The sequence below is a fragment of the Rousettus aegyptiacus genome, unplaced genomic scaffold (genome assembly GCF_014176215.1).
Source record: "Rousettus aegyptiacus isolate mRouAeg1 unplaced genomic scaffold, mRouAeg1.p scaffold_m13_p_8, whole genome shotgun sequence".
Taxonomy (NCBI): Eukaryota; Metazoa; Chordata; class Mammalia; order Chiroptera; family Pteropodidae; genus Rousettus; species Rousettus aegyptiacus.
In genome coordinates, this window is record NW_023416311.1 from 34,035,725 (window position 1) to 34,056,892 (window position 21,168).

The 21,168-nt window shown below is 40.2% G+C and overlaps 1 protein-coding gene and 1 pseudogene across 6 annotated transcripts in view; both read left to right on the top strand.

The window, feature by feature from the left end:
• Positions 1 to 21,168, top strand: part of ZNF608 (zinc finger protein 608) — a 103,253-nt gene that overhangs the window by 50,689 nt on the left and 31,396 nt on the right. The gene's annotated exons all lie outside the window — the stretch shown is intronic.
• LOC118607114 lies at positions 9,105 to 9,223 on the top strand (annotated as a pseudogene).

Here is a 21,168-nt window from a genome sequence, read left to right on the forward strand (position 1 = left end):
CTCCCTGTCGGCGCTGGGCCGCGTGGGGATGAGTCAGCCCGGGACGGGGGTGCGGCAGGTGAGCACAGTTGTTTAATCACTGTGTCAGTGAGAGAAAGAGTCCAACCCGGATCCTCTACATGAACTCCACAGAGATTTCGAGGGGCTGAAAGAACTAGTAGTTGGTGCCACTCTTGAGTATTGGTCGTGAAACGTATCATCGGTGTCTTGGGCCATCTTGCAGTGTTGGTTGCCAGTGAAAGTGTGGATGGTTCCTCGGGCAGAGCAGCCCAAAGGGTGCACCCTTCCAAACTGCACCGGGTGCCGCCTATTTTCACGTGCAAAAGGCAACCCGCACAGAAAATCGAATTCGTGTATTTGCTGGACCATACACTGTCTTAGTTGCCTCTGATTATTTTGTGTATAGTGGCAAAAAAATTTTTTTTTAATAAAAACAAAATTGGCTCAGGATATATATATGTACATATTATAAATAACTGTAAAACTCATCATGTAAGTACTTTCCTTTTTAAGGTGACTGAAACTAATGTTACTAGCTTCACAGAAAAATCAGAAAGTAAAAAGGGAGGATGGATATTCACTTAGTGAATAATCAGAAAGGATTTGTTGGATGAAGGCGAGAGTAAGGAAGAAGGGAGGGGAAGGATCGTTCGTGCCGTTGTCTCGGGTTTTGTTTTACTCTTGGACCTACCTGTATTATGCTTTCTTGGTGAGGTCATGTGGCTGACATTTGGACGTGATGAGTGATTGTGTGTTTTGCTGAAAAGCAAGAACATAGTCACTTCACCTCTTGTCAGTGTGAAAAATAAGCTGCTATTAGGTAGGATTCAGCTTAATGTTTTTAGACCGAGCGTTTGTTCTTTTGTGTCATTGGTGTGTATATTTTGGTGGTGACATTAAGTGTTAAGTAATGAAGCAGTAAGTTTTGAACTCACGATGTAAAGGCGTTTCGTTACCCCTTTTGGTTGCTTGACGTTGTAGCTAAACTTATATGTGAATACAGAATGTAAGGCACTTCAAACTAACCTTTTCTTCGGACTTAGGTATAGTAAAAGATTTAAGAAGTCATCTAAGGAGATTTGTGTGTGTCGTAATGTCCTGTCTGCTTGTTTATCTTTTTTTCCTGTAAAGGAATTGATAAGAAAATCTTGAAAGAGTCTTAATATGTTTTGACTTGGAACTGAAGATGTATTTCCTGATTACCCAATGCAGATAGTCTGTCTCGTTGGTTGCAAAGAATAGCTGTTGGCTCACTCAGGCACATTGATTAAAGTAGTTCACTGAAGGTTTAAAAATATTTTTTATAGCAGTTTTATTGAGATATAATTTATATACCGTATAAACCATTCATTTAAAGTGTACAATTCAGTGGTGTTTAAAACATTCAGAGTTTGCAGCCATCATCACAATTAATTTTATAATACTTTCATTAGCCCAGAAGAAACCCTGTACCCATGAGCCATCACTGCCACTCGCCCCGAACCCCCTATTTCATTGACTTTTACATCTTTGTCCTTACTCAATTCTTCATTATTTTTATGTGTAAACATGTATATTTTATGGATGAGAGGATCGATTTGTTGAGCACTTACTCTGTGTCAGGCATTGTGCTGGGCTTGCTTGCCAGGTAATGATTTCCTTAATCCTCAGAACAAAATCCAATGTCAGCTGTTATTATCTATATTTTAATAAAGGAGACTTAGAAAGGGATTCATTCACCTACGCAAGGCAGCACACCTGGTGAGCGAATTTGAACCGGCATTCTGGATTTCTGTCTACCACTGCTCAAAAGTTCTCGTATATTTCACAAAAAAATGCTCTTTGGAAAGAGGGAGTAAGATGTGACGTGATAACTGAGATTTTTATTTTTAAGTCTGGAACGATAGAAAATTCTTTACAGTTCTAGCATCTGATTTTGGCAGGCGTAATTGAATCAGCTTCAGCTGGGTTGATGTATACAAACCCTCCCTTTCAGCTCACTCTGCTGTAAGCTGCTTAAGTGCACAAATCCCATCTGTTTGGTTCACTGTGGGATTCCCAGCGCCTGGCACAGAGTAAGGGTGCCATGCATATTTGCTGAATGTTGAATAAATTCGTGGAACAAAGTGATAGGGTCCTTATACCTGTTTAAGTTTAAGTAGTGTAGCTTTCTAGTCAGGAATATATTACTTTTAAATTAAGTTTGGCCTAGACAATATGGAAGAAATGGTCTGAAATATCTACTTTGTCACTGGTTTTTAAAAAGCCGTTACAAAATCTGATTATACTTTATTGCATTTCAGCTTCCAACTTTGCTATTATTAGACCAACCTCCGCAAAAAAAGCAGAAACAAAATATTTTGTGTGCCTTTCCCCTTTAGTCATATCCTTAATGTGGTTTTTATTTGCTGATTATAAAAAGAATACATGGTCATTTTTAGTACTTTTTGTGTGTGTGTGTGTGTGGGAGGGGGACCCAAAAAAAGTAGGAAAAAAAAAATCATCGATAGTCTCAATAATCAGACAGCCACTTTAATTTGTTAGTTTACTTCTTAGTTTTTTCCATATACATTTTTTAAAATGTAGTCGTGATCACTTCTGGAGTTACACTTTTGAATATTGCTTTCTCTTTTAATCTTTACATTAAAACAAGCATTTCTGATGTTAAACACACTTTTTAAAAAGCATTTTTCATTGATAATAAATATTCCATGGAGAGGACACGTAAAATTTAAATTCCTCAAATGATGGATATTTTTCATTGCCTTCAACTTCTTAAATAAATATAAGCAATACGTAGCATATCTTTGTGCATGAATTTTTCCGTAGCGTTTCAGGAATGCGTAATTATTATGCTAAGATCTGTTTCAAGAAACAGAATTGCTGAGTCAAAGGAAACAAACATTTTTAACACTCGGGAGCCCGTACCGATTAACCGCTTTCCCCAAAGGCTGTGCCAGTTTACCCTGCCCTGGTTGAGAATCCCCTTCTCTCTCACCCTTCCCAACTTAGGACTCACTGACATTTTGATGACAAAAGGGACGAACGAGGTTGGTAAATCAAATGCACAGTTTGCAATGCTTGGAGCTGGGATCCTAACCTAGATAGAAAAGGGAATGAGAGTCCCCCTTGTAAAAATCAGAATGGCTATAGCCAGAGAAAGTAAGTGTGCAAGCGAGGTTCCTGAGGGAGAATGAGGCTGGGGCTCTGCCCTGGTGGGGACTTAGCTTTGGATGATGGAGAGGTTTAGATTTCATTTCTTCTTGTGTCTAGAATGACATTTTACAGCTTCCCACCCCCCCCTCCCCCAAGCGAAAGAAGTTAAAAGAGACTTTTAGATGTGAGGAATTTAAACACCCAGGGGAGGAAATTTGTCAAGCATCCATTCTGAACTGGGAGGAATCTAAGCCGCTCAGGTTTCTGAAAACATCTTTCCTTTGGGTTCTTCAGAATAAAGATGAACGGACAGGATCCTTATAGAAAACCTTTGTGCCTCATGATTTGTTGATGTATAGAATTTGTCACTTGACTTACTCAGTTTGCAGCTTCTTCCCTGGCACATCCAGCCCCGCCTTGACCCCTACACCCCCAATATTTATGTCATCCCCATAGCCTCTTCCCTAGGCTTCTTCTGTGTATAGCTGCAACAGGAGGAACTGTCCAGGTAGTTTTTAAAAGTAATATGTACCAAAGCATTCCCATATGTACCCTTCCCCAGCCCTTCTGTTCCCAAATAAGATTGGCTAATATTTCCCTGGCAGAAGGAAAATAAGCTATAAAATGAGAGAAGGCGTATCATAGGTTGCAAAAAAGCCACTCTCAGCAAAGAAAGTTGGAGGAATTAGGCTCATGGGCACAATTGCAAAGTATCTAGCAAAGTCTGTTGTAACACAGTCAGGTAAAAAGTGATGTGTGAGGTAGGCAAGACCCTTATTGCTCATTCGATAGTTGTTTATAACCGAATAGTAAATTGAGCGATAATATACACACCACACCCATATATTTTCATTTCATAATTAAGGCTTCTGACTCAAATATGGATCTGAGATGCTTTCATAGTATATTTCAATCCTTGAGCGTTAGAAATGTGACTTTCCTTTACAGTCACACTTGGGGAATGAAACACTTGGGGAATCAGAACAATTAAACACTTTGGGAAACTTTAGGTAGCTCTGCCAACACCATCTGAATAGCACCTTTTCACTTATGTGGAACATTCCTACAGCTAGCCCTGTCACTGTGGTGGAGAAACTTGAGATACAGGCAATCTAAACAAGACGACTGTGTGTCCTTTCCGGATTTCTAGTTTCTACCTAAAGTGATCAGCTTGTCCTAGTTTTACGTCTGTGTTTGTTTTCATGTATGTGTATGTATGAATATAAGCAATTATTTAAAAAATATGCTAAAAGGCAAATAAACATTTGCCTGTCAGTTTGAGGTTTTGACTGAAATGTGGGGAATTAATTCGGCTTCTAGAGTGAAATGTTTTTTTTAAATTTAATATTCACCAAATATTTTTACAAAAATACCCAAAATGTCGTTTTCGATTGCGTATTTCATAACAAGAAGAAAAGTGGCCAACCGCTTCCCGGGCTTCAGAGGCAGCGCCACATGTTCTCCTGGCTCGGCGGGCAGCTGGTGTCCCGCCAGCCCTTCAGGGCCCCACATGTACATCTGCACAGTTTTGTATGCTGTCATGTAGATGTCTTCTTGATGTCTGCATTGACAGACAACTCTTGAAGTAAGTCAAGTTGAAAGAGCCGACTGAGAACATCGAGTGTGTCTTATTTCGCTCGAGTAGCAGCAGCGCAGGCCAACTTGTTTAAAGAGAACCAACAAAGACTGCTTTCCACTGCTCTCCTCGGCTTCATGAGAAGACCCAGGAGCTTTTCAGAGCATGAAAAGCCAGCCAGTTCCAGACAGTACTCACAGTGAGCTGCTTCTTTCCAGCACCTTGAGCATACACGTATAAAATTATTTCTTGTCCAAACAAACATATAGGGGGTGGATACTGGAAACAGAGAGAAACCATAATTGGGATTGGGGGCATTGGCTTGGCACTCTCTGAACCTGGAACTGAGCTGGCTTGTGGTGAGCGAGTGTGTGAGAGGCGCTTTGAGTTCAGTAAGTCTTTGAATACTCGAGGGTAGACAAGTTACGAGGCCATAGACTGGAAGAGTCTTCTTTGCAAAGCACTAGAGCCATAGTGAACTTGTCTCTTTCATAAGATCTCCGCTTGGTAGGGTGACCGAAAGGCATTATCACGTTCACAGGGAGTTCCAAAAAAAAAAAAAAGTTAAATTCTAGGTTGATAGTGGGACAAAATGACCCAGTGGGAGCAGGGGAACGGCAGGTCAATTTTCAGAGAAGCAGGATGCAGTGAGCTCCGTGTTGACTGCACGTTAATCTTAAGTGATTCAGAAGAAGAGCATTAACCACAAAATCCTCAGTTACTAGAGAATCTCTGAAGTGTACATCCTTTAAGACATCTCACTTCATATCTGGCTTTTGAATTAAATATCTTCTTAAAATAAACATCATCATTCATGCCAGTCCTCTTGAACTTGCAGTTTCTTGCAGTAGCACATTTCCAAGTATGGAATTTCAGCAAAGCATGACACATGTCGAGTGTGACTGTTAAGTATTTGGGGCTGTGGTTAGCATCACCATCCTCATTTTCTCAAAGTGAGGAAAATGAAGTATGGGGAATTTATGACTAGGGTGAAAATCAAGGCAGGGTCCGAAGGAGAATCAAATGTCATAGAGTTCTGGTAGCTTCAGTGATGGCTTGCGGGAGGGATCTAGCTGTCTTGTCCCCATAGGTTCACCTCAAGGTTTCAGAAGAAGGTGGGCTGACCTTACTGGGCTCCTCCTCTGAGGAGTCATTCAGGCCTGGCAGCTAACCCAAATCCCCCGGGGTCTGGGTACTGGCTCCTTGATACCGTTGATAACGTTTGTTTTTTCCAGATTTGACTCTCACCCTGACCCTCCTGATCTGTAGAGTCAAGCTTTACAAAACTGCACTTTACCCAAGGGAGATGCAGATGCTCTGCCAAGGGGTGTATGCACCCGTAATTATGTACATTTACTCAGTGCAAATGGCGTGCGCATTTTGGAAAGTAGAAGTAGGAGTCTGGTGTTCACAGAGGACTGCTATGGAATCGTGGGGGAGCCCGCATCGTGTTGTTCTTTTCGCTCCGTAAATTCCGGCAGCTTCAACTTGTTAATGGTTCAGTATTTGGTGTCATCGCCCCATTTATTTCTCTCTGATTATTATTGAAAAGGGAGAAGAGATAGCAAGGGTGCCAGGTCAGTTGGTAAGCAAAACACGATTGATCAGAACTCAAAGTGAAAACGTGAAGATCAGTCGAAGGCAGCCTCGGCCTGCCTTCCACTGCACATGAGCTTCTTGGTGTTTGGTTACTTGAATAGTGAAACGTATCTCAACCGACAGTACCTGACTTAAAAAAGCTCATGAGAAGCTATGTGCCTTTGTAATCTCCCATGATAACTAAACAAAAGGAGCGTTTTATGTTTCATACAAAATATTGTGTTTATCAAGATCTTCCAGAAGGGTACAATTGCATAAATCAAGAAACACCTTGATTTTTTTTTGTCTTTTTATTATTTATTTATTTATTTTAATCACTTTTATTGGGGACGACGTCAGTTAATAAAATGATATAGGTTTCGAGTATACAGTTCTGTAATCCACCATCTGTGTATTGCATTGTGTGTTCGCCACCCAGAGTCAAATCTCCTCCTGTCACCGTCACCATTTATTTCACCCCCTTTATCCTTGTCTGCCTCCCCCCCCCACTGTTCCCTCTGGTGACCCCTAAACTGCTGTCTGTGTCTGAGGTTTTGTTTGTTGTTTGTCTTGTTCATTTGTTGGCTTTCAGTTTTATATCCTACATGTGAGTGAAATCATATGTTCTCAACTTTTTCTGTCTGACTTATTTCACTTAGCATGACAATCTTAAGATCCATCCATGTCGTTATAAATGTCAGTATTTCACCTTTCCTTAAGACTGAGTAGTATTCTGTTGCATATATGTACCACATCTTCTTTATCCAGTTATTGACTGAAGGACATTTTGGTGGTTTCCATGTCTTGCCTACCATAAATAATGCTGCAGTGAACATAGGGGCACGTATATCTTTATGGATCAATGTCTTCAAATTTTTCGGGTAGATACACGAAAGAGGGATCACTGGGTCATATGGTAATTCCATTGTTAACTTTGTGAGGAACCTTCGTATTCTTTTCCATAGAGGCTGCACCAATTTATATTCCCACCAGCAGTGTATGAGGGTTCCTTTTTTCCCACAACCTCTCCAACATTCGTTATTACTTGTCTTGTCGATAATAACCATTCTTACAGGTGTGAGGTGGTATCTCATTATGGTTTTGGTTTGCATTTCCCTAATAGTGAAGTTGAGCATCTTTTCCTATATCCAGTAGCTGTTTGTATTTCTTCTTTGAAGAAATGTCTGTTCAGGTCCTCCGTCCATTTTTTTAATTGGTTTGTTTTTTTGTTGTTGAGTCTTATGAGTTCTGTGTATATTTTGGATATTAGCCCCTTATTGGAGGTGTTGTTTGCAAATATCTTCTTCCACTCAGTTGGTTGCCTCTTTGATTTGTTGATGGTTTCTTTTGCTGTGCAGAAGCTTTTTTAGTTTGAAATAGGTCTATTCATTTATTTTTGTTTTTACTTCCCTTGGAGGTGAAATTCATAAAATCCTCTCTATGACCAAGGTCTATGAGTTTAGTACCTATGTTTTCTTCTTTGCGTCTTATTGTTTCAGGTCTTATATTTATTTAGGGTTTTGATCCACCCTGAGTTAGTTTTTGTATATAGTGACAAATAACAGTCTAGTTTCCTTTTGCTGTGGCTTTTCAACTTTCCCAACACCATTTATTGAAAACACTTTCTTTTCTCCATTGTATGTTTTTGGCTCCTTTGTCGAAAATTATTTGCTCACATATACGTGGTCTTATTTCTGAGTTCTCAGTTCTGTTCCGTTGGTTTGTGTGTACCTGTAATATTTTTTGTTAAAAATTCTCCTTTATTTTTTTTGGCTGCAATGTTCTAATATTGATCCATCAAGCAGATTTTATTTTAGTGTATTGTTACAGAATCCTCGAGAGTTCTTGGTATTGCACTTGTGACTGTTACTACAAAAACTATTTTTGAGAAAAGACTTGTGGCTAAACCAAAGTGATGTGATCGCTATAACTTTGCAGTTACTGTAGTATTAGTCTTAAGAGAAAAGGGAGACTGGTTGAAAGAAAAAGGAAAACTATGTGACTATTAAAGTTCTGCTGGGAACTCTCACTTGTTATACTCATTTGTTATAAAAAATGTATGTGTCTGTAATGAGTTAATGAAGTTGTTTTAGAGTATTCTGTTTGCTTCCTCTGCTTTTGCTGAGATCCCTTATTCACTGTGAAAGCTAACGTATTTTACATAAGCCGAGTGATATGATGTAGTTCACAAATGCCTTCGGACTGTGGGGAACTTTGATAAATTTCAAGGGAAAACAAGAACCTAGAAAAAAGCACTAGACGAGGTGTCAACAGAACCAGGTTGTCATCTCGCTTTTCTCACCATCGAGCTGTGTTTTCTTGGCTCTGGGCCTCACTTTCCTCCCGTGTAAAATGCGGGGTGTGGGGTATGTGGAGTACATAATCTCTTGAAGGTACCTGAATTTTGAGGAGCAAGGGAGTGTGAAGATCTTGAGTGTTCTTGCCAGAATCATTTTGGACTTAAAAAGATTTTGAACAAACTTCTTAGCAAACAGCCTGGATGGCGTCACCCTCTCTTCACCCTCCCGGTTAGCGCCAGGTCCTGCAGGACAGCCAGTAGGCATGACTTGAGTCTCCAGTCCTGAACTCTCTATTTCTTGAACTCTTTGTTTACTCAAATCTCTGCTGAACTCCTAGCGGTTGCGCAGGTAAAGCGGAGTCTGGTCCGAGCAGGCTGACATTTATTTTAATCTCTGATACATTCCAAGGAAGAAGGAGCACATTGAAGACATTATCTGGTAAGATTCCTAGGAGGTAGACTCGTAACACTTTCATTAGCAGGTTTTCAAACCCTTGGTCTAAAATGCTTGTGCAAGTCTATGGCCATGCCACCCCGAACGAGCCCAATCCTGTCTGATCTTGGAAGCTAAGCAGGGTCGAGCCTGGTTAGTACTTGGATGGGAGACCACCTAGGAAGACCAGGTGCTGTAGGCATTCAAAAGTAAAAAATGTGAAGCATTGTAAGCTCACCAAGGTCCTTGCAATCTATCTGTAAGGTCAATCAAGGGTTGCCTCGCCTAAAAAAAATAAAAATAAAATACAAATGCCTGCACAAGTCCCAGCTACTTCTAGTGCTACTGTCTCTACCTTTTATCAAGACTCATAATGTATATAATGTGAGTAACCAATGTCACCCCAATAAATTTAATATATAGAAGGACTCATTACAATTCCTTAAAATGCCCAAAAGACAGCCGTAAAATAGAGAATATATTGGATGCATGAGAGTTCACACACAAGTGTGGTTTAATTTGCCTTTTTAACTTTTATTCAGGTACACAGCTATATAGTTTAAAAAGCTACAGAATGTTACAAGTTCTCATAAAAAAAAGTTTCTTATTCCACCTTCTCCTTAGCCCAGTTCCTATTCTCCAGAGGCCACTAACTACTCGAAACAATTTTAGCTGGTATTTTTCTCTATGTTTTGCAAACACATGTCTATGTGGCTATTTCTTGATGTATTTTTTCAGTTTTAGGTATTTTACATTAACTTCTTATTATGGAAGATGATGATTTAGCTTTCTCACTCCCCTCTCCCAATATATATCTATTTTATTGTCTCCCATTCTCCCTGTGTAGTTAGGAGTTGCCTGTTGATGTGTAACAAATTACTCCAAAACAGTACCTTAAAAAAACAAACAAACAAAAACAACTTGCTATCTCACAGTTTCTGTGGGTCAAGAATCTGAGAACAACTTAACTAGGTGCTTCTGGCACGAGTTGTCTATGAGGTTGTGGTCAGTCTGTGGGCTGGGCCCCACAGTCAGCGGAGTACTTGCCTGGGGCGGAAGTCTGCACCTCTAACCTCATGGTTGTTGACAGGCTTTGGTTCCTCACAGGCTATTTATTGACCTGAGTACCTTACCTAATTCCTTGCTGTGACAAATGAGCTTCTCCATGGGGCTGCTTGTGATCTGGCAGTTTGCTTCCCCTGCAAGACTCTAGAGAGAGAGAGAGTCCAGGATGAACTCCAGAGCCTATATAACTTAATGTTAGAAACAACAATCCATTACTTCTGCCATTTATTCTATTAATTAGAAGTAAGTCCTGCCCAAAGCCCAAACTTGAGGTGGAGAAGGCATCACTCGTGTGGCTACCAAGAAGCAGTGTCGTTAGGGCCAGCTTAGAGTACCAGAAGTACTTTTTAGTTCGGTTGGGATTCAGTGTATATATTATATGACTGTGTATATTATTCACGGCACAGCCACATACCTTTTCTTTAACACTCAACTTTCTCCCTGGAGTTAATAATCACCTTCCTTTTTGTTTGTTTAGTATTCTATGTGACCATCACTAATTGACCCTAAACTATTATGCCAGAATTACAAATTGCTTCTCAGTTTCTTGAAATACACCAAGCAATCTATAGATTTTATTTTATGGAGTCATCTCTCTGGAGTCTTTTGATCTGTTCTAATCCAGACTGATAGGTCAGGCATAAAAATCTTAGCTCTCTCTCATACACCATCCTAAAAATTCCATTTCCCGCTTATGTTAAATACCCTATTTCCTGGAATTTTGTACTCTTCTCCCTCGTTTCTGTCCCTTTATTTTGGTAAAGCAGCTCTTCCAATGGTGTCCTAAGTAACGGTTCATGGGAAGTAAAAATTTGAAATCTGGATGTTTGAACATGTTTTGCTTCTACCCTCAAACTTGATTGATAAAGTGGCTAGATACAAGAATTGGTTAAAATAATTTTCTCTCAAACTCCTGAAGGCATTGCTCCATTGCTCTAATCTCCACAGTGTGGTCTTTGACAAGTCCAGCACCATCCTGATTGGAGGTCCTGTGTTTGATACCTATTTGTTTTCCCCATCCCCCAAGCCTTCATTTTTTCTTTGTCCCCAGCATTCAGTCATTTCTCAGTAACATCCTTTGGCATGAGACTTTTTTAATCATTTGTGTTGAGCTTGGTCCTCTCATGAGAAACTCAGGCACTGTAGAGTTGGAAATTTTGTAGATGTATTTCTTTGGAGCCCCTTTTATTTAGAAGTTGAACCTCCCATATCAATCTTATACTCTTCTGATCTTTTCTTTCCTTTTTCAAATCTCTGGCTTATACTTTATATGTATATTTTTTGATTTGGCAATAGTTTCCCAAGTCTATCTTTTTTTTTTTTTTTTTTCATTAAAAAACCTGTTGTCATACAGTTTTCTTTTTGTTATTGGAATCATTTCCTTACAAACCTATTTTAGTTTCATGAATGCAGTGTTTCCTTATTTCCCTAAGGATACTAATTATCTCATTCTTTCCTCCTCCTCGCCTTCCTCTTTCCCTCCCTCTCGCTTTTTCTTTTTCTTTTTTTCTTAGCATTGTTTCTAAGTTCTCTGAGTTCCTTTTTTTGTTTGAGTGTTTGTTTTGTCCTCTGTCTTTGGTATTGGAGACTCAAATGCCTGATGATCCTTGGCTGTCTGTGTGCTAAGAGAGATGTGCTAAGAAACTGGTTTGAAGGCCCACATACTTGGGTGGACCTTTTGACGGTACAGACCTGGGTGGATTATTGCTCTCGAAGGTCCCCAGCTAGGGGTTTCCATATGCTTTTTCTCTTCTTTTGATCAGTTTCCCCAGAAAAGTTTTCTCCAATTTCCTGGCCACCAACATTTTTGGCACTAGTTTTAGAAAAAAATGGGTGAAGGTTTCACCCTTCATTGTATAAACATACTTAATCTTGTCGTTCTTTCATTAACTGTAATATTATCCCCTATTATACAGATGAGAAAACTCTTAAAAAGAGGCCTAAGTTCCTTTGTTTTCCTTATAGCTACCATTTATTCTATGACCTGAAATTGAGATAATTTCAGTCAGTTTGGAGTTTGCCATCATCATCATCACTTTATTTCTATGGAGAGATCAAGTCATTCAATTTATTATTGTCATAGCTTACATGGCCTGCCAGCTCCCCCCCCCCCAATGTGGTTTTAGTTATGCTTGGTTTTCAGACAGTTTGGGAATTTAAAAATGTGGCATAAAAATGAAATAGAAAACTACCTTTTTGTTGCTGTTTGTTTGGCTATTGGTTATCTAAACAAAAGAAATTTAGTAGCTTTTAGAATGCACAGACTACCCTATCCCAGGCCTGCCTGCCTTCCTTATGGGTCCTGGCCAGGTCATTGTTTTGGGTTTGAGCTCTGTTCTTTCTGTCCTTACTTAGCAACATGAGTTGTTCATCAGGCTGGGTTTTCACAAATTCCTTTCAGTGTTTGTAGCAAAAACTCTCATCTCCTTGGTTGTGGGCTAACCCCTTAACACTGGGACCTCTGAGACACTGAAGTTGAGACAGGTCTCGTAGGCACTTCCTTCTACTAAGGACAGATGCACTGAAGATACCTCATGGAAGCCAGCATCCCTTGACCTTGTTTTGGGTAGAACCAGGCTCCAGAGCAGGATGTATCTGGAAACACTCTGCTCACTCAACCAAAGCTCATGCAATTACAGTTGACCCTTGAACAATGCCAGGGTTAGGGACACTGACCCCCACGCCTTACTTAAGTAAGCCCTCGACGTACAGGGATCCCCAACCAAGGATCTAAAATACTGTTTTTGGTCTGAAGTTGGTTAAATCCATGAATGCAAAACCTACAGATACAGAGGGCCAACTATATTTTTGTTGAAAAAATCTTTGTGTAAGTGGACCCACGTGGTTCAAACCCATATCGTTCAAGGGTCAAATGTACTTATATTTTCAAGTTTTTCTTCACAGTCTAGAAAGGTGCTTCTTCCTTTAGTTCACCAACTTTTGTACAATAAAGGGTACTTGCCTCCCTTATTGAGTACAAAGACTATAAAAAAATCGGTCATAAATATCACATTGATATCTTATTCTTAAGCATTCTTGTCTGTCTGGTTCACACGTGTATCCTCAGTGCCAAGCACATGGCAGCTACCAATAAAGAAATGTTGAATGAATGAATGAATAGTGAAGACAAAGGAGGTCGGTAGCCCATGACTTTAAAAACCACCCTCCCTCCTCCCATCTGCCTCCCTCCATGTGGCTCAAATCCACTTGGCGCCCAGAGGAAGCCTGTTGTGCAGGTTTCACGCAGTTCTGTCAGTAGAGTCAATAAGGTGACAGGCAGTAAGCTGAAGGGAACATTTTTTTACCCTTAAAAGTGTTATCTACAAGGAGCACAGTTTGTAATGCTAGAGTGGAAAGAAGCCTCCTTGCAGATGGCCAGCTTGATGCAGGCAAAGCTGCTAATTTGTTTTCAGCTTCAAGGAGATTTAGTGCCTTGGCCTCCCGGGCAGAAGCTCACAGTGGAATTGTTTTCCTGTTCCTTCATCTAAGTCTCCTGGCCAGGCAATAGGGAAGGCTGGATGTTTACAGAACTGGCAGCACCAGATTCTTCTTCTGCAGACAGACATGGAGATTTGTTGCCAGGGACTTTTTCTGACTTAATGGTGTGCTCTTGGGAAAACACACCAATTCTTTTTCATATCTGAGGGCAACCACAGAACCTCCCATGGGAAAGAGAACTAGAGTCCAGTCACTTACCTGCCAGGAAGGGAAGCGTCAGAGCGAAAGTTCTTGCCTTGCTCTCCTGGGCAGAGCTGTCATTAGCCCTGGCTGAAGTAGATAGCATACAAAGAAAACGTGCTCGGCAGCTCAAGTGCAACCCCAGAAAATGCTAGTCAGATTCAGACCTTTGGTGGATTGTACCCCTGACTTTCCTGCCAGTTCGAGATGTGAGCGTGAGAACTGAGATGACAGACCACTGTGGTGTGGGGATGGTGATTTTGGCCTCTGGTTAAGCTCCCAGCCTGTTTAGACTACATTTACAGGAACCTACCAATGGCACGAATACGGGGAATATAGAAAAAGAAACTTTAGTAGGTGTTATGTGTATGCACATTTGGTCAGAACTTTCATTATTATGTAGATTTCCGTAGTTCCTTAGTTGCTTGCAGTTCACCAAGATTTGTCCTAAAGTGGAGGCATTTGGGTACCGAGAGTTGAAGTTTTAAAATTTCCTGGCAATTCCTGGATCTACGTTCTAGGAATTGCTTCGTGGCCAGTTTCCCCCTTTTTGGCAATGGTAACTGCATGAATAATGCCTCCTTTGAAGCTTTAAGGCACACAATAAGCCAAGAACTCTAATTGAACTTTACAAGCTGAAGGGGCTGACTTATGGGCAGCATTTGAACAAACTTCTAGTCACCATAATTTAGTAAGGGTTAGCTGCCAAGAGCCATGTAAAGCTTTATTTGATCCATTTATGAATTAAGGGCCTGCAGTAAATTAATTACCATATATTGGGGCTAATAAAATCTAGCAGGATGAGAACGCCTTTGGTTCCTCCGGAGAGGGGAGTCAGGACAGAGCTGCTTCCTGGGATCTGCACGTTTCCTGGCCCCGGGGCCTTCCGCAGTGCTGGAGAAGGATGGTGTTCATGCTCCCTGTCCATCGAAGAGACATTTGAGCCAGCTTTTGGCCCAGAAACTGCTGGAAGCCTTTGCTTTATTGATCATAATAAGCTGTTCTGTCTTATTAAAGTTGCATCATGGAGTCTGAATTTTAGGAGCCCTATTGAGAATTAGTTGCAGAAGAAGCGATTTGCTTGTATTTTCCGGCATTTAACAGGCCAAGCAGATGGGCGAGCAGACCTGAAATAGTTGGGTTGGCTGCCTGCCACTGTTCTATGAATTTTGATTTGCACGGATATGTAATAGTTTTATTTTTCCCTCTTTTAGAGGTTCTTGCCTAAGAGCCTTGGGAAGATGACTCCTTGGTTTTCTGCTGAAGGCACCCTCATGAGCGAAGGTCGCTGCAGTGTGCCTCACTGGCCCTGTGTTGTCTCAGGTCAGGGTACCGCACACTCCACGTTCTGCCAGAGAGGAGAGTACCAGCTCCAGTTTCCTATGGCTTTCCAGGGAAAACGGTTTTCGTTCGTAATTCGCCTTGCCTTTTCAGGCGGTTTTCTTTCCTTCAGGCCGTGTTCACCAGCATATTGAATAAATAGCGAAAGGGTGTTAAACTTAACGTTTAAAAAAAACATTTATATACAAATGTGGAATGAGCCAGAACACCATTTGTGTGAGAAGACCTGAGTGTTTCCTAAGTCAAAGACTTGTTTTGTTAAGTATTAAGTATATACAAAATGCTGTTTTAAACATATGTGTAAGGTATAAAGGACAACATGAAAGCAAACGTGTATTTCCCACCACGTAGATGAAGAAGTAGAAAATGACAGTGTCAAGATCATCGGACACATCTGGTGGCCCTTCCTTTATCTACTCTGTTCCTTATTCTTTATTGAAACCAATATCCTGAATTCTGTGTTTTTTCTTCCCATGTTTTACAGCATCTCTCCAAATTCGTAAATAATACATTGTTTATTTTGCCAGTTTTCGACTTCTTATAAATGGAATCACATACTTTCTCAGTCTGCTGTTTTTACTCAACGCGAAGCTCCAGTTAATTTTCACTCCTGTATCAGGTTGTTTGAGTACATCATTATTATTTATCCATCCTTGTGCCCACGGACTTTTGGATTGTGGCCAGTTCTTTGCTATTTCCAACGTCGTTCCTGTGAACATTCTTGTACGTGTCTCCCGGTATCCAGGCCCGTTTTTAAACAAACCAATCTTTTTAGATTTGTTTTGCCAAGAGGGTATGACACAAAATATTTCAGGTATTATAGATTATAAAATGGCCACTTATTATATACTTCAAAGAAAGGCCCGTATTTACACAACAGTATCAAGGAACAGTAGCTTAGTTTCTCTGCCCTTTAATAGCGATCCAGATAAAAGTCACTGCTGCTGCAAAATGTATTTCATCAGTGTTTGTTAAAACTACAGCTTGAAGAGTCACGTGGAATTTTTAAGATCAAAAAGGTAAATGTTAGGAAAAGAAAACCTCCGGCACGAAATGCCGCCCTTCTTGCTATGCACTCGCTGCCTTTCCCTCTCCTTCCTGCGTTCATAGCGCATCTGCTAGAGTTCGCGTTTGCCACTGGGTGTTCCGGTTTCGTTTCTCCAGTGGCATGCACCTCAAGGGCTTCGATGGCATCCGTTCGACTTCATGTAAGTCAAGAACACACCAGATTCTCGATAAACATGTACCAGTCTTGCAGTGTGTCTTCTAAGAGAGGCCATGTTGAAATAAGTAGAACTCCGCACGTCTCCTGTAGCCTCATCTTGTTGTCCACGGGCCCTTGCCTCACTTGTCCCTCTGCCCAAAGCCCTCTTCTCCCAGATCTTCTGCATGGCCAGCTGCCTCACATCGCAGCTCAGATATAATCTCCTGACTCCCAGACCCAAACTGGCTTCTCTCCTATCACTTCCTAAAAACCCTTATACTGCTTTATCTTCTGCGAGGACTTAGTATCTAAAATTATAGTTGCTTGCTTGGTTATTATCTGTCTTGTTCCTCGTGGCATGTGGAACTAGATTCTATCTTGTTCATGACTGTATTCCAAGCAGCCAGTAGTGCCTGGCACATGGAAGGGGGGCATAAAATGGATTTTTCGAATATGAATTTTTCTTAAATAACAGATAGATTAAGGATATTTCTGAGTAAAAGATGGCTGTAGTCGCATGGAATGTATCTTGTAATATACAAGAGACTTTTAAAAAGCAAGGCATCAAATAAATACCTTTGGCCTTATTTTTCTTATTTCTATAAAACGGGGTCATAGAGGTAGTAAGTATCAAAACACTAATAGATACAAAATCGCTCTTTTAAAGAATGAGAAAAGGTATATTGTTATTATATGCATTGTTGACATTATACAAACTGCCACTGGCTAGACTAGCCCTTAAAGTTGATGAAGGGAACTTGGATTGAAAGTGTTTAGAATTTTCCTGTAGGAAAATAGTCTTCGAAGATAAGAGTACCAGTGAGTGTAGAAGGCTCCACAAGACTTTGTTTCTCTCAAACCCATGACTCCAAGTCAGCCTCAGCAATCTTTGGTAAAAATCTGTACACTTTTGAATGATAATTATACCTAGGTGATGTGAATTGGAAACTTTCTCCTCAACACAAGTAGTCAGAGTTCTATAAATTTACCCCTGCTGATACTTTGCAATATTCTCTTGTTCTTTCATTTGGCTGTATTTATTATTTATCTGACCTGTTGAGTTGTAGTCTCCTTCAAAGGAGAGACTGTTTTGCTTTTTCATTTGTTATTCTATTGGAAAGAGACATGTGCTTGGAAGAGAAAGTTTTTGGATAAAACCTTATTAAGTTGTTTCAATATTTTTTAAACTTTATGATCTGCTAGAATTGTTTTTCTCAGCCCAGACTGTACATTAAAATCATCTTATCTCCTTTAAACAGTATTTGGCCACCCCCCCCCCCTTTTTTTTTTAAACTCTGATCAGAGTCACGGCTCAGAACCAGTAAACTGGAATAGTTCAGGTAGTTGACAAACATGGTCGCGCACTGGAATCACCTGGGGGAATAAGAACATACTGATGCCTGGGTGCCACTCTCGGAGGTTCTAATTTAAAGTGGGGTGGGCCTTGGGGTTTTTGAAAAGACCACTCAGGTGACTCTAACGTGCAACACATTTTGAAGCACTGAGCTCAACTGTAGACCTTGTATGCAGTGCGGGCACAGAAAGGTCTGTGCAACTTTGCCTGCTGATACGATTTACCTGGAATGCTTACTGAAACACAGATCCCGCTCCAGAATCTCCAGAGGAATGGCTGGGGAACCACAGGCTCTGCAGATGGTTTTTATGATCAGGCAAGTTTGGGGGACATGGGCCTTGCCCAGTAAATACTCCACGTCTTACTATATTATGGTCGTGGGTGAATTTTCTCAGTATGTACTTGGCCTGGCTCTGAGCAGAGGAACCTGCTCTGTAGGTACTCACTGTATTATGAATAATTAAAACAAAAAAGTCTTCCAGATTTAGGAAAATGTATATAAACTGCAGAAGGTCTCAATTATGTCATTTCCGTGAATAATTATGATTGCTTTCTTTCTGTAGTTAAATAATCATAAACTACATGCTGCATAAACCCTTGAAATAAAAAGTCTATTCAGAGATAAATGTTTTGATCAAAGGAAAATGGCAAATTCTCAACTGTTCATTATAATGAGTAGGAATATCAGGAATAATTAAAAGCCAAAAACAATGAAAAAGTCTCGTTGTTCTTGAGGGTCTTTTCCCTGCCTCCCTCCATGCTCCCCTCCCTCCATGTAGTCTTCTTAAAGTTTGGGACGATTGTCTGGTTCGATTCACTCTATTTCATTTTCATGATTTTGGTCTTGTGGAGCTAATCAAATATAGTACTAAGAACAAATGAATGAGCAAAGGTGAAGGGCCAAGAGCATTCAGTAGACTCGACCAGAGTCTATTATGTGCCTAGTGCTGTGTAATTAAAAGTATGAGACCATCTCTTGTAGTTGGAGGATAAATACGAATGTATTGCAGAGTCTGAATAATGGACAACTCATTTAATCTACCAACTGGTTAATCAATTGCATGAAAATTGAGAGTGGGAGATACATACATACATACATACATATGTGTGTGTGTGTGTGTGTATGTGTATCACACTGTCTGATGATACTGTAAGTGGTTTCCAATCATTTGTAGGAGAAAGATCTCCTCCCTGCACTGTGAGTTAAGAGACCTCGTTTAATAATGACAGGCACTCCCAACTTTATGCTGAATCCATTTGAAAAGATGGACAAACTATGCTCACGTTGATGGTGGGGGATGGGGTGTGTTAGGATATCTAGATAGTACAGTCAGGTCCCCTTCTTTGGATATCCCTGGCACTAGAAGTTTACTAGTTGCATGTGCCCAGTCTCTTATGTTATACTTTTGCATTTTTTTTTTTTACAGTTTGAGAAACCAGTCCATTGTACTTCTCCTCTTTCTTCCTAGTTGTTTCTCAGTCACCTTGATTTAGTGGGTCCTTACTGTTGTCACCATGTACTGAGTACAAAGCCTATGATAAACGACTTGAGTTCATGCTTTTTTCTGATGAAAGAACTTTTGGGAGACATATTTGTTTTCTCTGGGTTTCCTCTGAACAATGTCAAGATCTGAGATTTTGCCTTTTAGCATTTGAGATGCCAACATCAAAAGGCTGTTCCTTCAAAGAAGTTCATGTTGCCATTTAGATGGTAATTACTTTCCTCCTGGTTTAGATCCGGGCTTGGTAAATTTAATAGGCTCAGTGTTATCATTTAATACTTGGTACTATGAGATGAGTGTCTGAATCAAAAACACTAAATTCTGATGAGGAAGACAGTGGAACACTTTAGATTGAGGATCTGTACCAGATGCTACTTGGGAAAAATCTTAAACTATGTTTCAGTGAAAATAAGTGAACGATCCTTTTACTTTTTGTAATCATCCATTTGCACACATTTTTCCATTAGTACCTAGAGACAGATTTCCCGTTTTCCCAGCCAGTATTGCCTACTGATGTAATCGGGATTATAGTTTGATTTGTTCTTTAGAGATTTCTTATTTTCAAGAAGACTGTTAGAATCATGTTTTTTTTTTTTTTTTTTTAAACAACTGCTAGGCCTAGAACCCGGATCAGCTGACTGATAACATTTAGGGGTCAGGACATGGTATGGTTATTAAAAAAAAAAAAAAAAACCTTTCCCCTGTAATCCTAACTTGCAGCAGTATTGGGAACCAGTAATACAAACCAATTCTGTGTTTTACTTATGGAGGAAAAATTAAGTAAAATTTCTTTAACGAAGTGCCTATTCATATTTTACATTGTATTTCTCAAATTTTTTAGGGAAAGAATCTTTTGGCTTTTTGATTATTTTGACGTGTAGTTTCTTGATTCATTATTTGATCCTTTCTCTGTAGAATTGGACTTCTACGAGGACTGTTACTTTTTCTGTGCACTCTGTGATAAAAAAGCCAATGGGCAATACTGTGTGACTGCTTTTTAGCCACAAGAATAAAGCCCAATTTCTTTTTTCTTATAAAATACTTTTGGTTAAGAGCAAAGCGATAAATTTGACTCTTGCGGTCCTGTGTGAGTAGAGGCATTTGGAAGAGAAGGTTGGAAATCGGGTGTGTCGTATTCACCTGTGCTGTAGTCATTATTAGGAGCTTAATGTGGAACGGGATTTGTTTTTGTGGTTTCAAATGACCTTTTGGTTACAGCAGTTATTTAAACACCCAGGTGGCAAAGGTGAGCTTTGGCACATCACCGATCTAAGAATTAAGCGGGAGACAAACAGGCTGAGAAGGACTTTTCTGGGCTTCTCTTTATATTGTCTCTCTCTATTTCCTGACCATTTAGTTAGCGCTTCCTTTGAATATTTTATTATCTCTTGGTTTATAATCAAGACCACCCACCTGATTTTAGCCTGCTGACTTTCCCCCCCCCCCCCCCCGCCTTTTTCTTCCCTCTAGCCCACAGTGCATGTGTATTCATGTTTTTGCTTTCCATTCACGGAGATCTCCAGCTGGGAAAATATAGTGTGTACAATACTCTCTGCCTTCAACTGACATTGCTCATAAATTGCAACAGAAACACTGCTATCAGCAGCCTAATAGCAGGTAGAATACAGCTCTACATATCAAGACTCAGCAGGATACAGAAACTATGGTTACCAAATTTCCAAAGGAGAAGGAGAGGGGGTAGAAAGTTTTCTGAGAATAACTGAAACAACATTGAAAATTGATTCACTGAAAGCAGCTTTTGAAAAGGACTTAGAAGGGCTGACTCAGTGGTCGCTCTGCTGTCACTTTTTGCCGAATTGTCATTTTTGAAGACCTCACAAGAGGTTTTTGTGATGGGGCAGTGCTTTTGAAAAGGCAAGCTTGTTTGCTTTTCTCTCCCCTTCTTCCTTCTTTCCATCCCTCCTCTTCCTCTCTCTCCTTTCTCTCTTTCTCTCTTCCTTTCTTTCTCTTTCCTATTCTTTCGAAAGAAAAGGCCTTTCCGT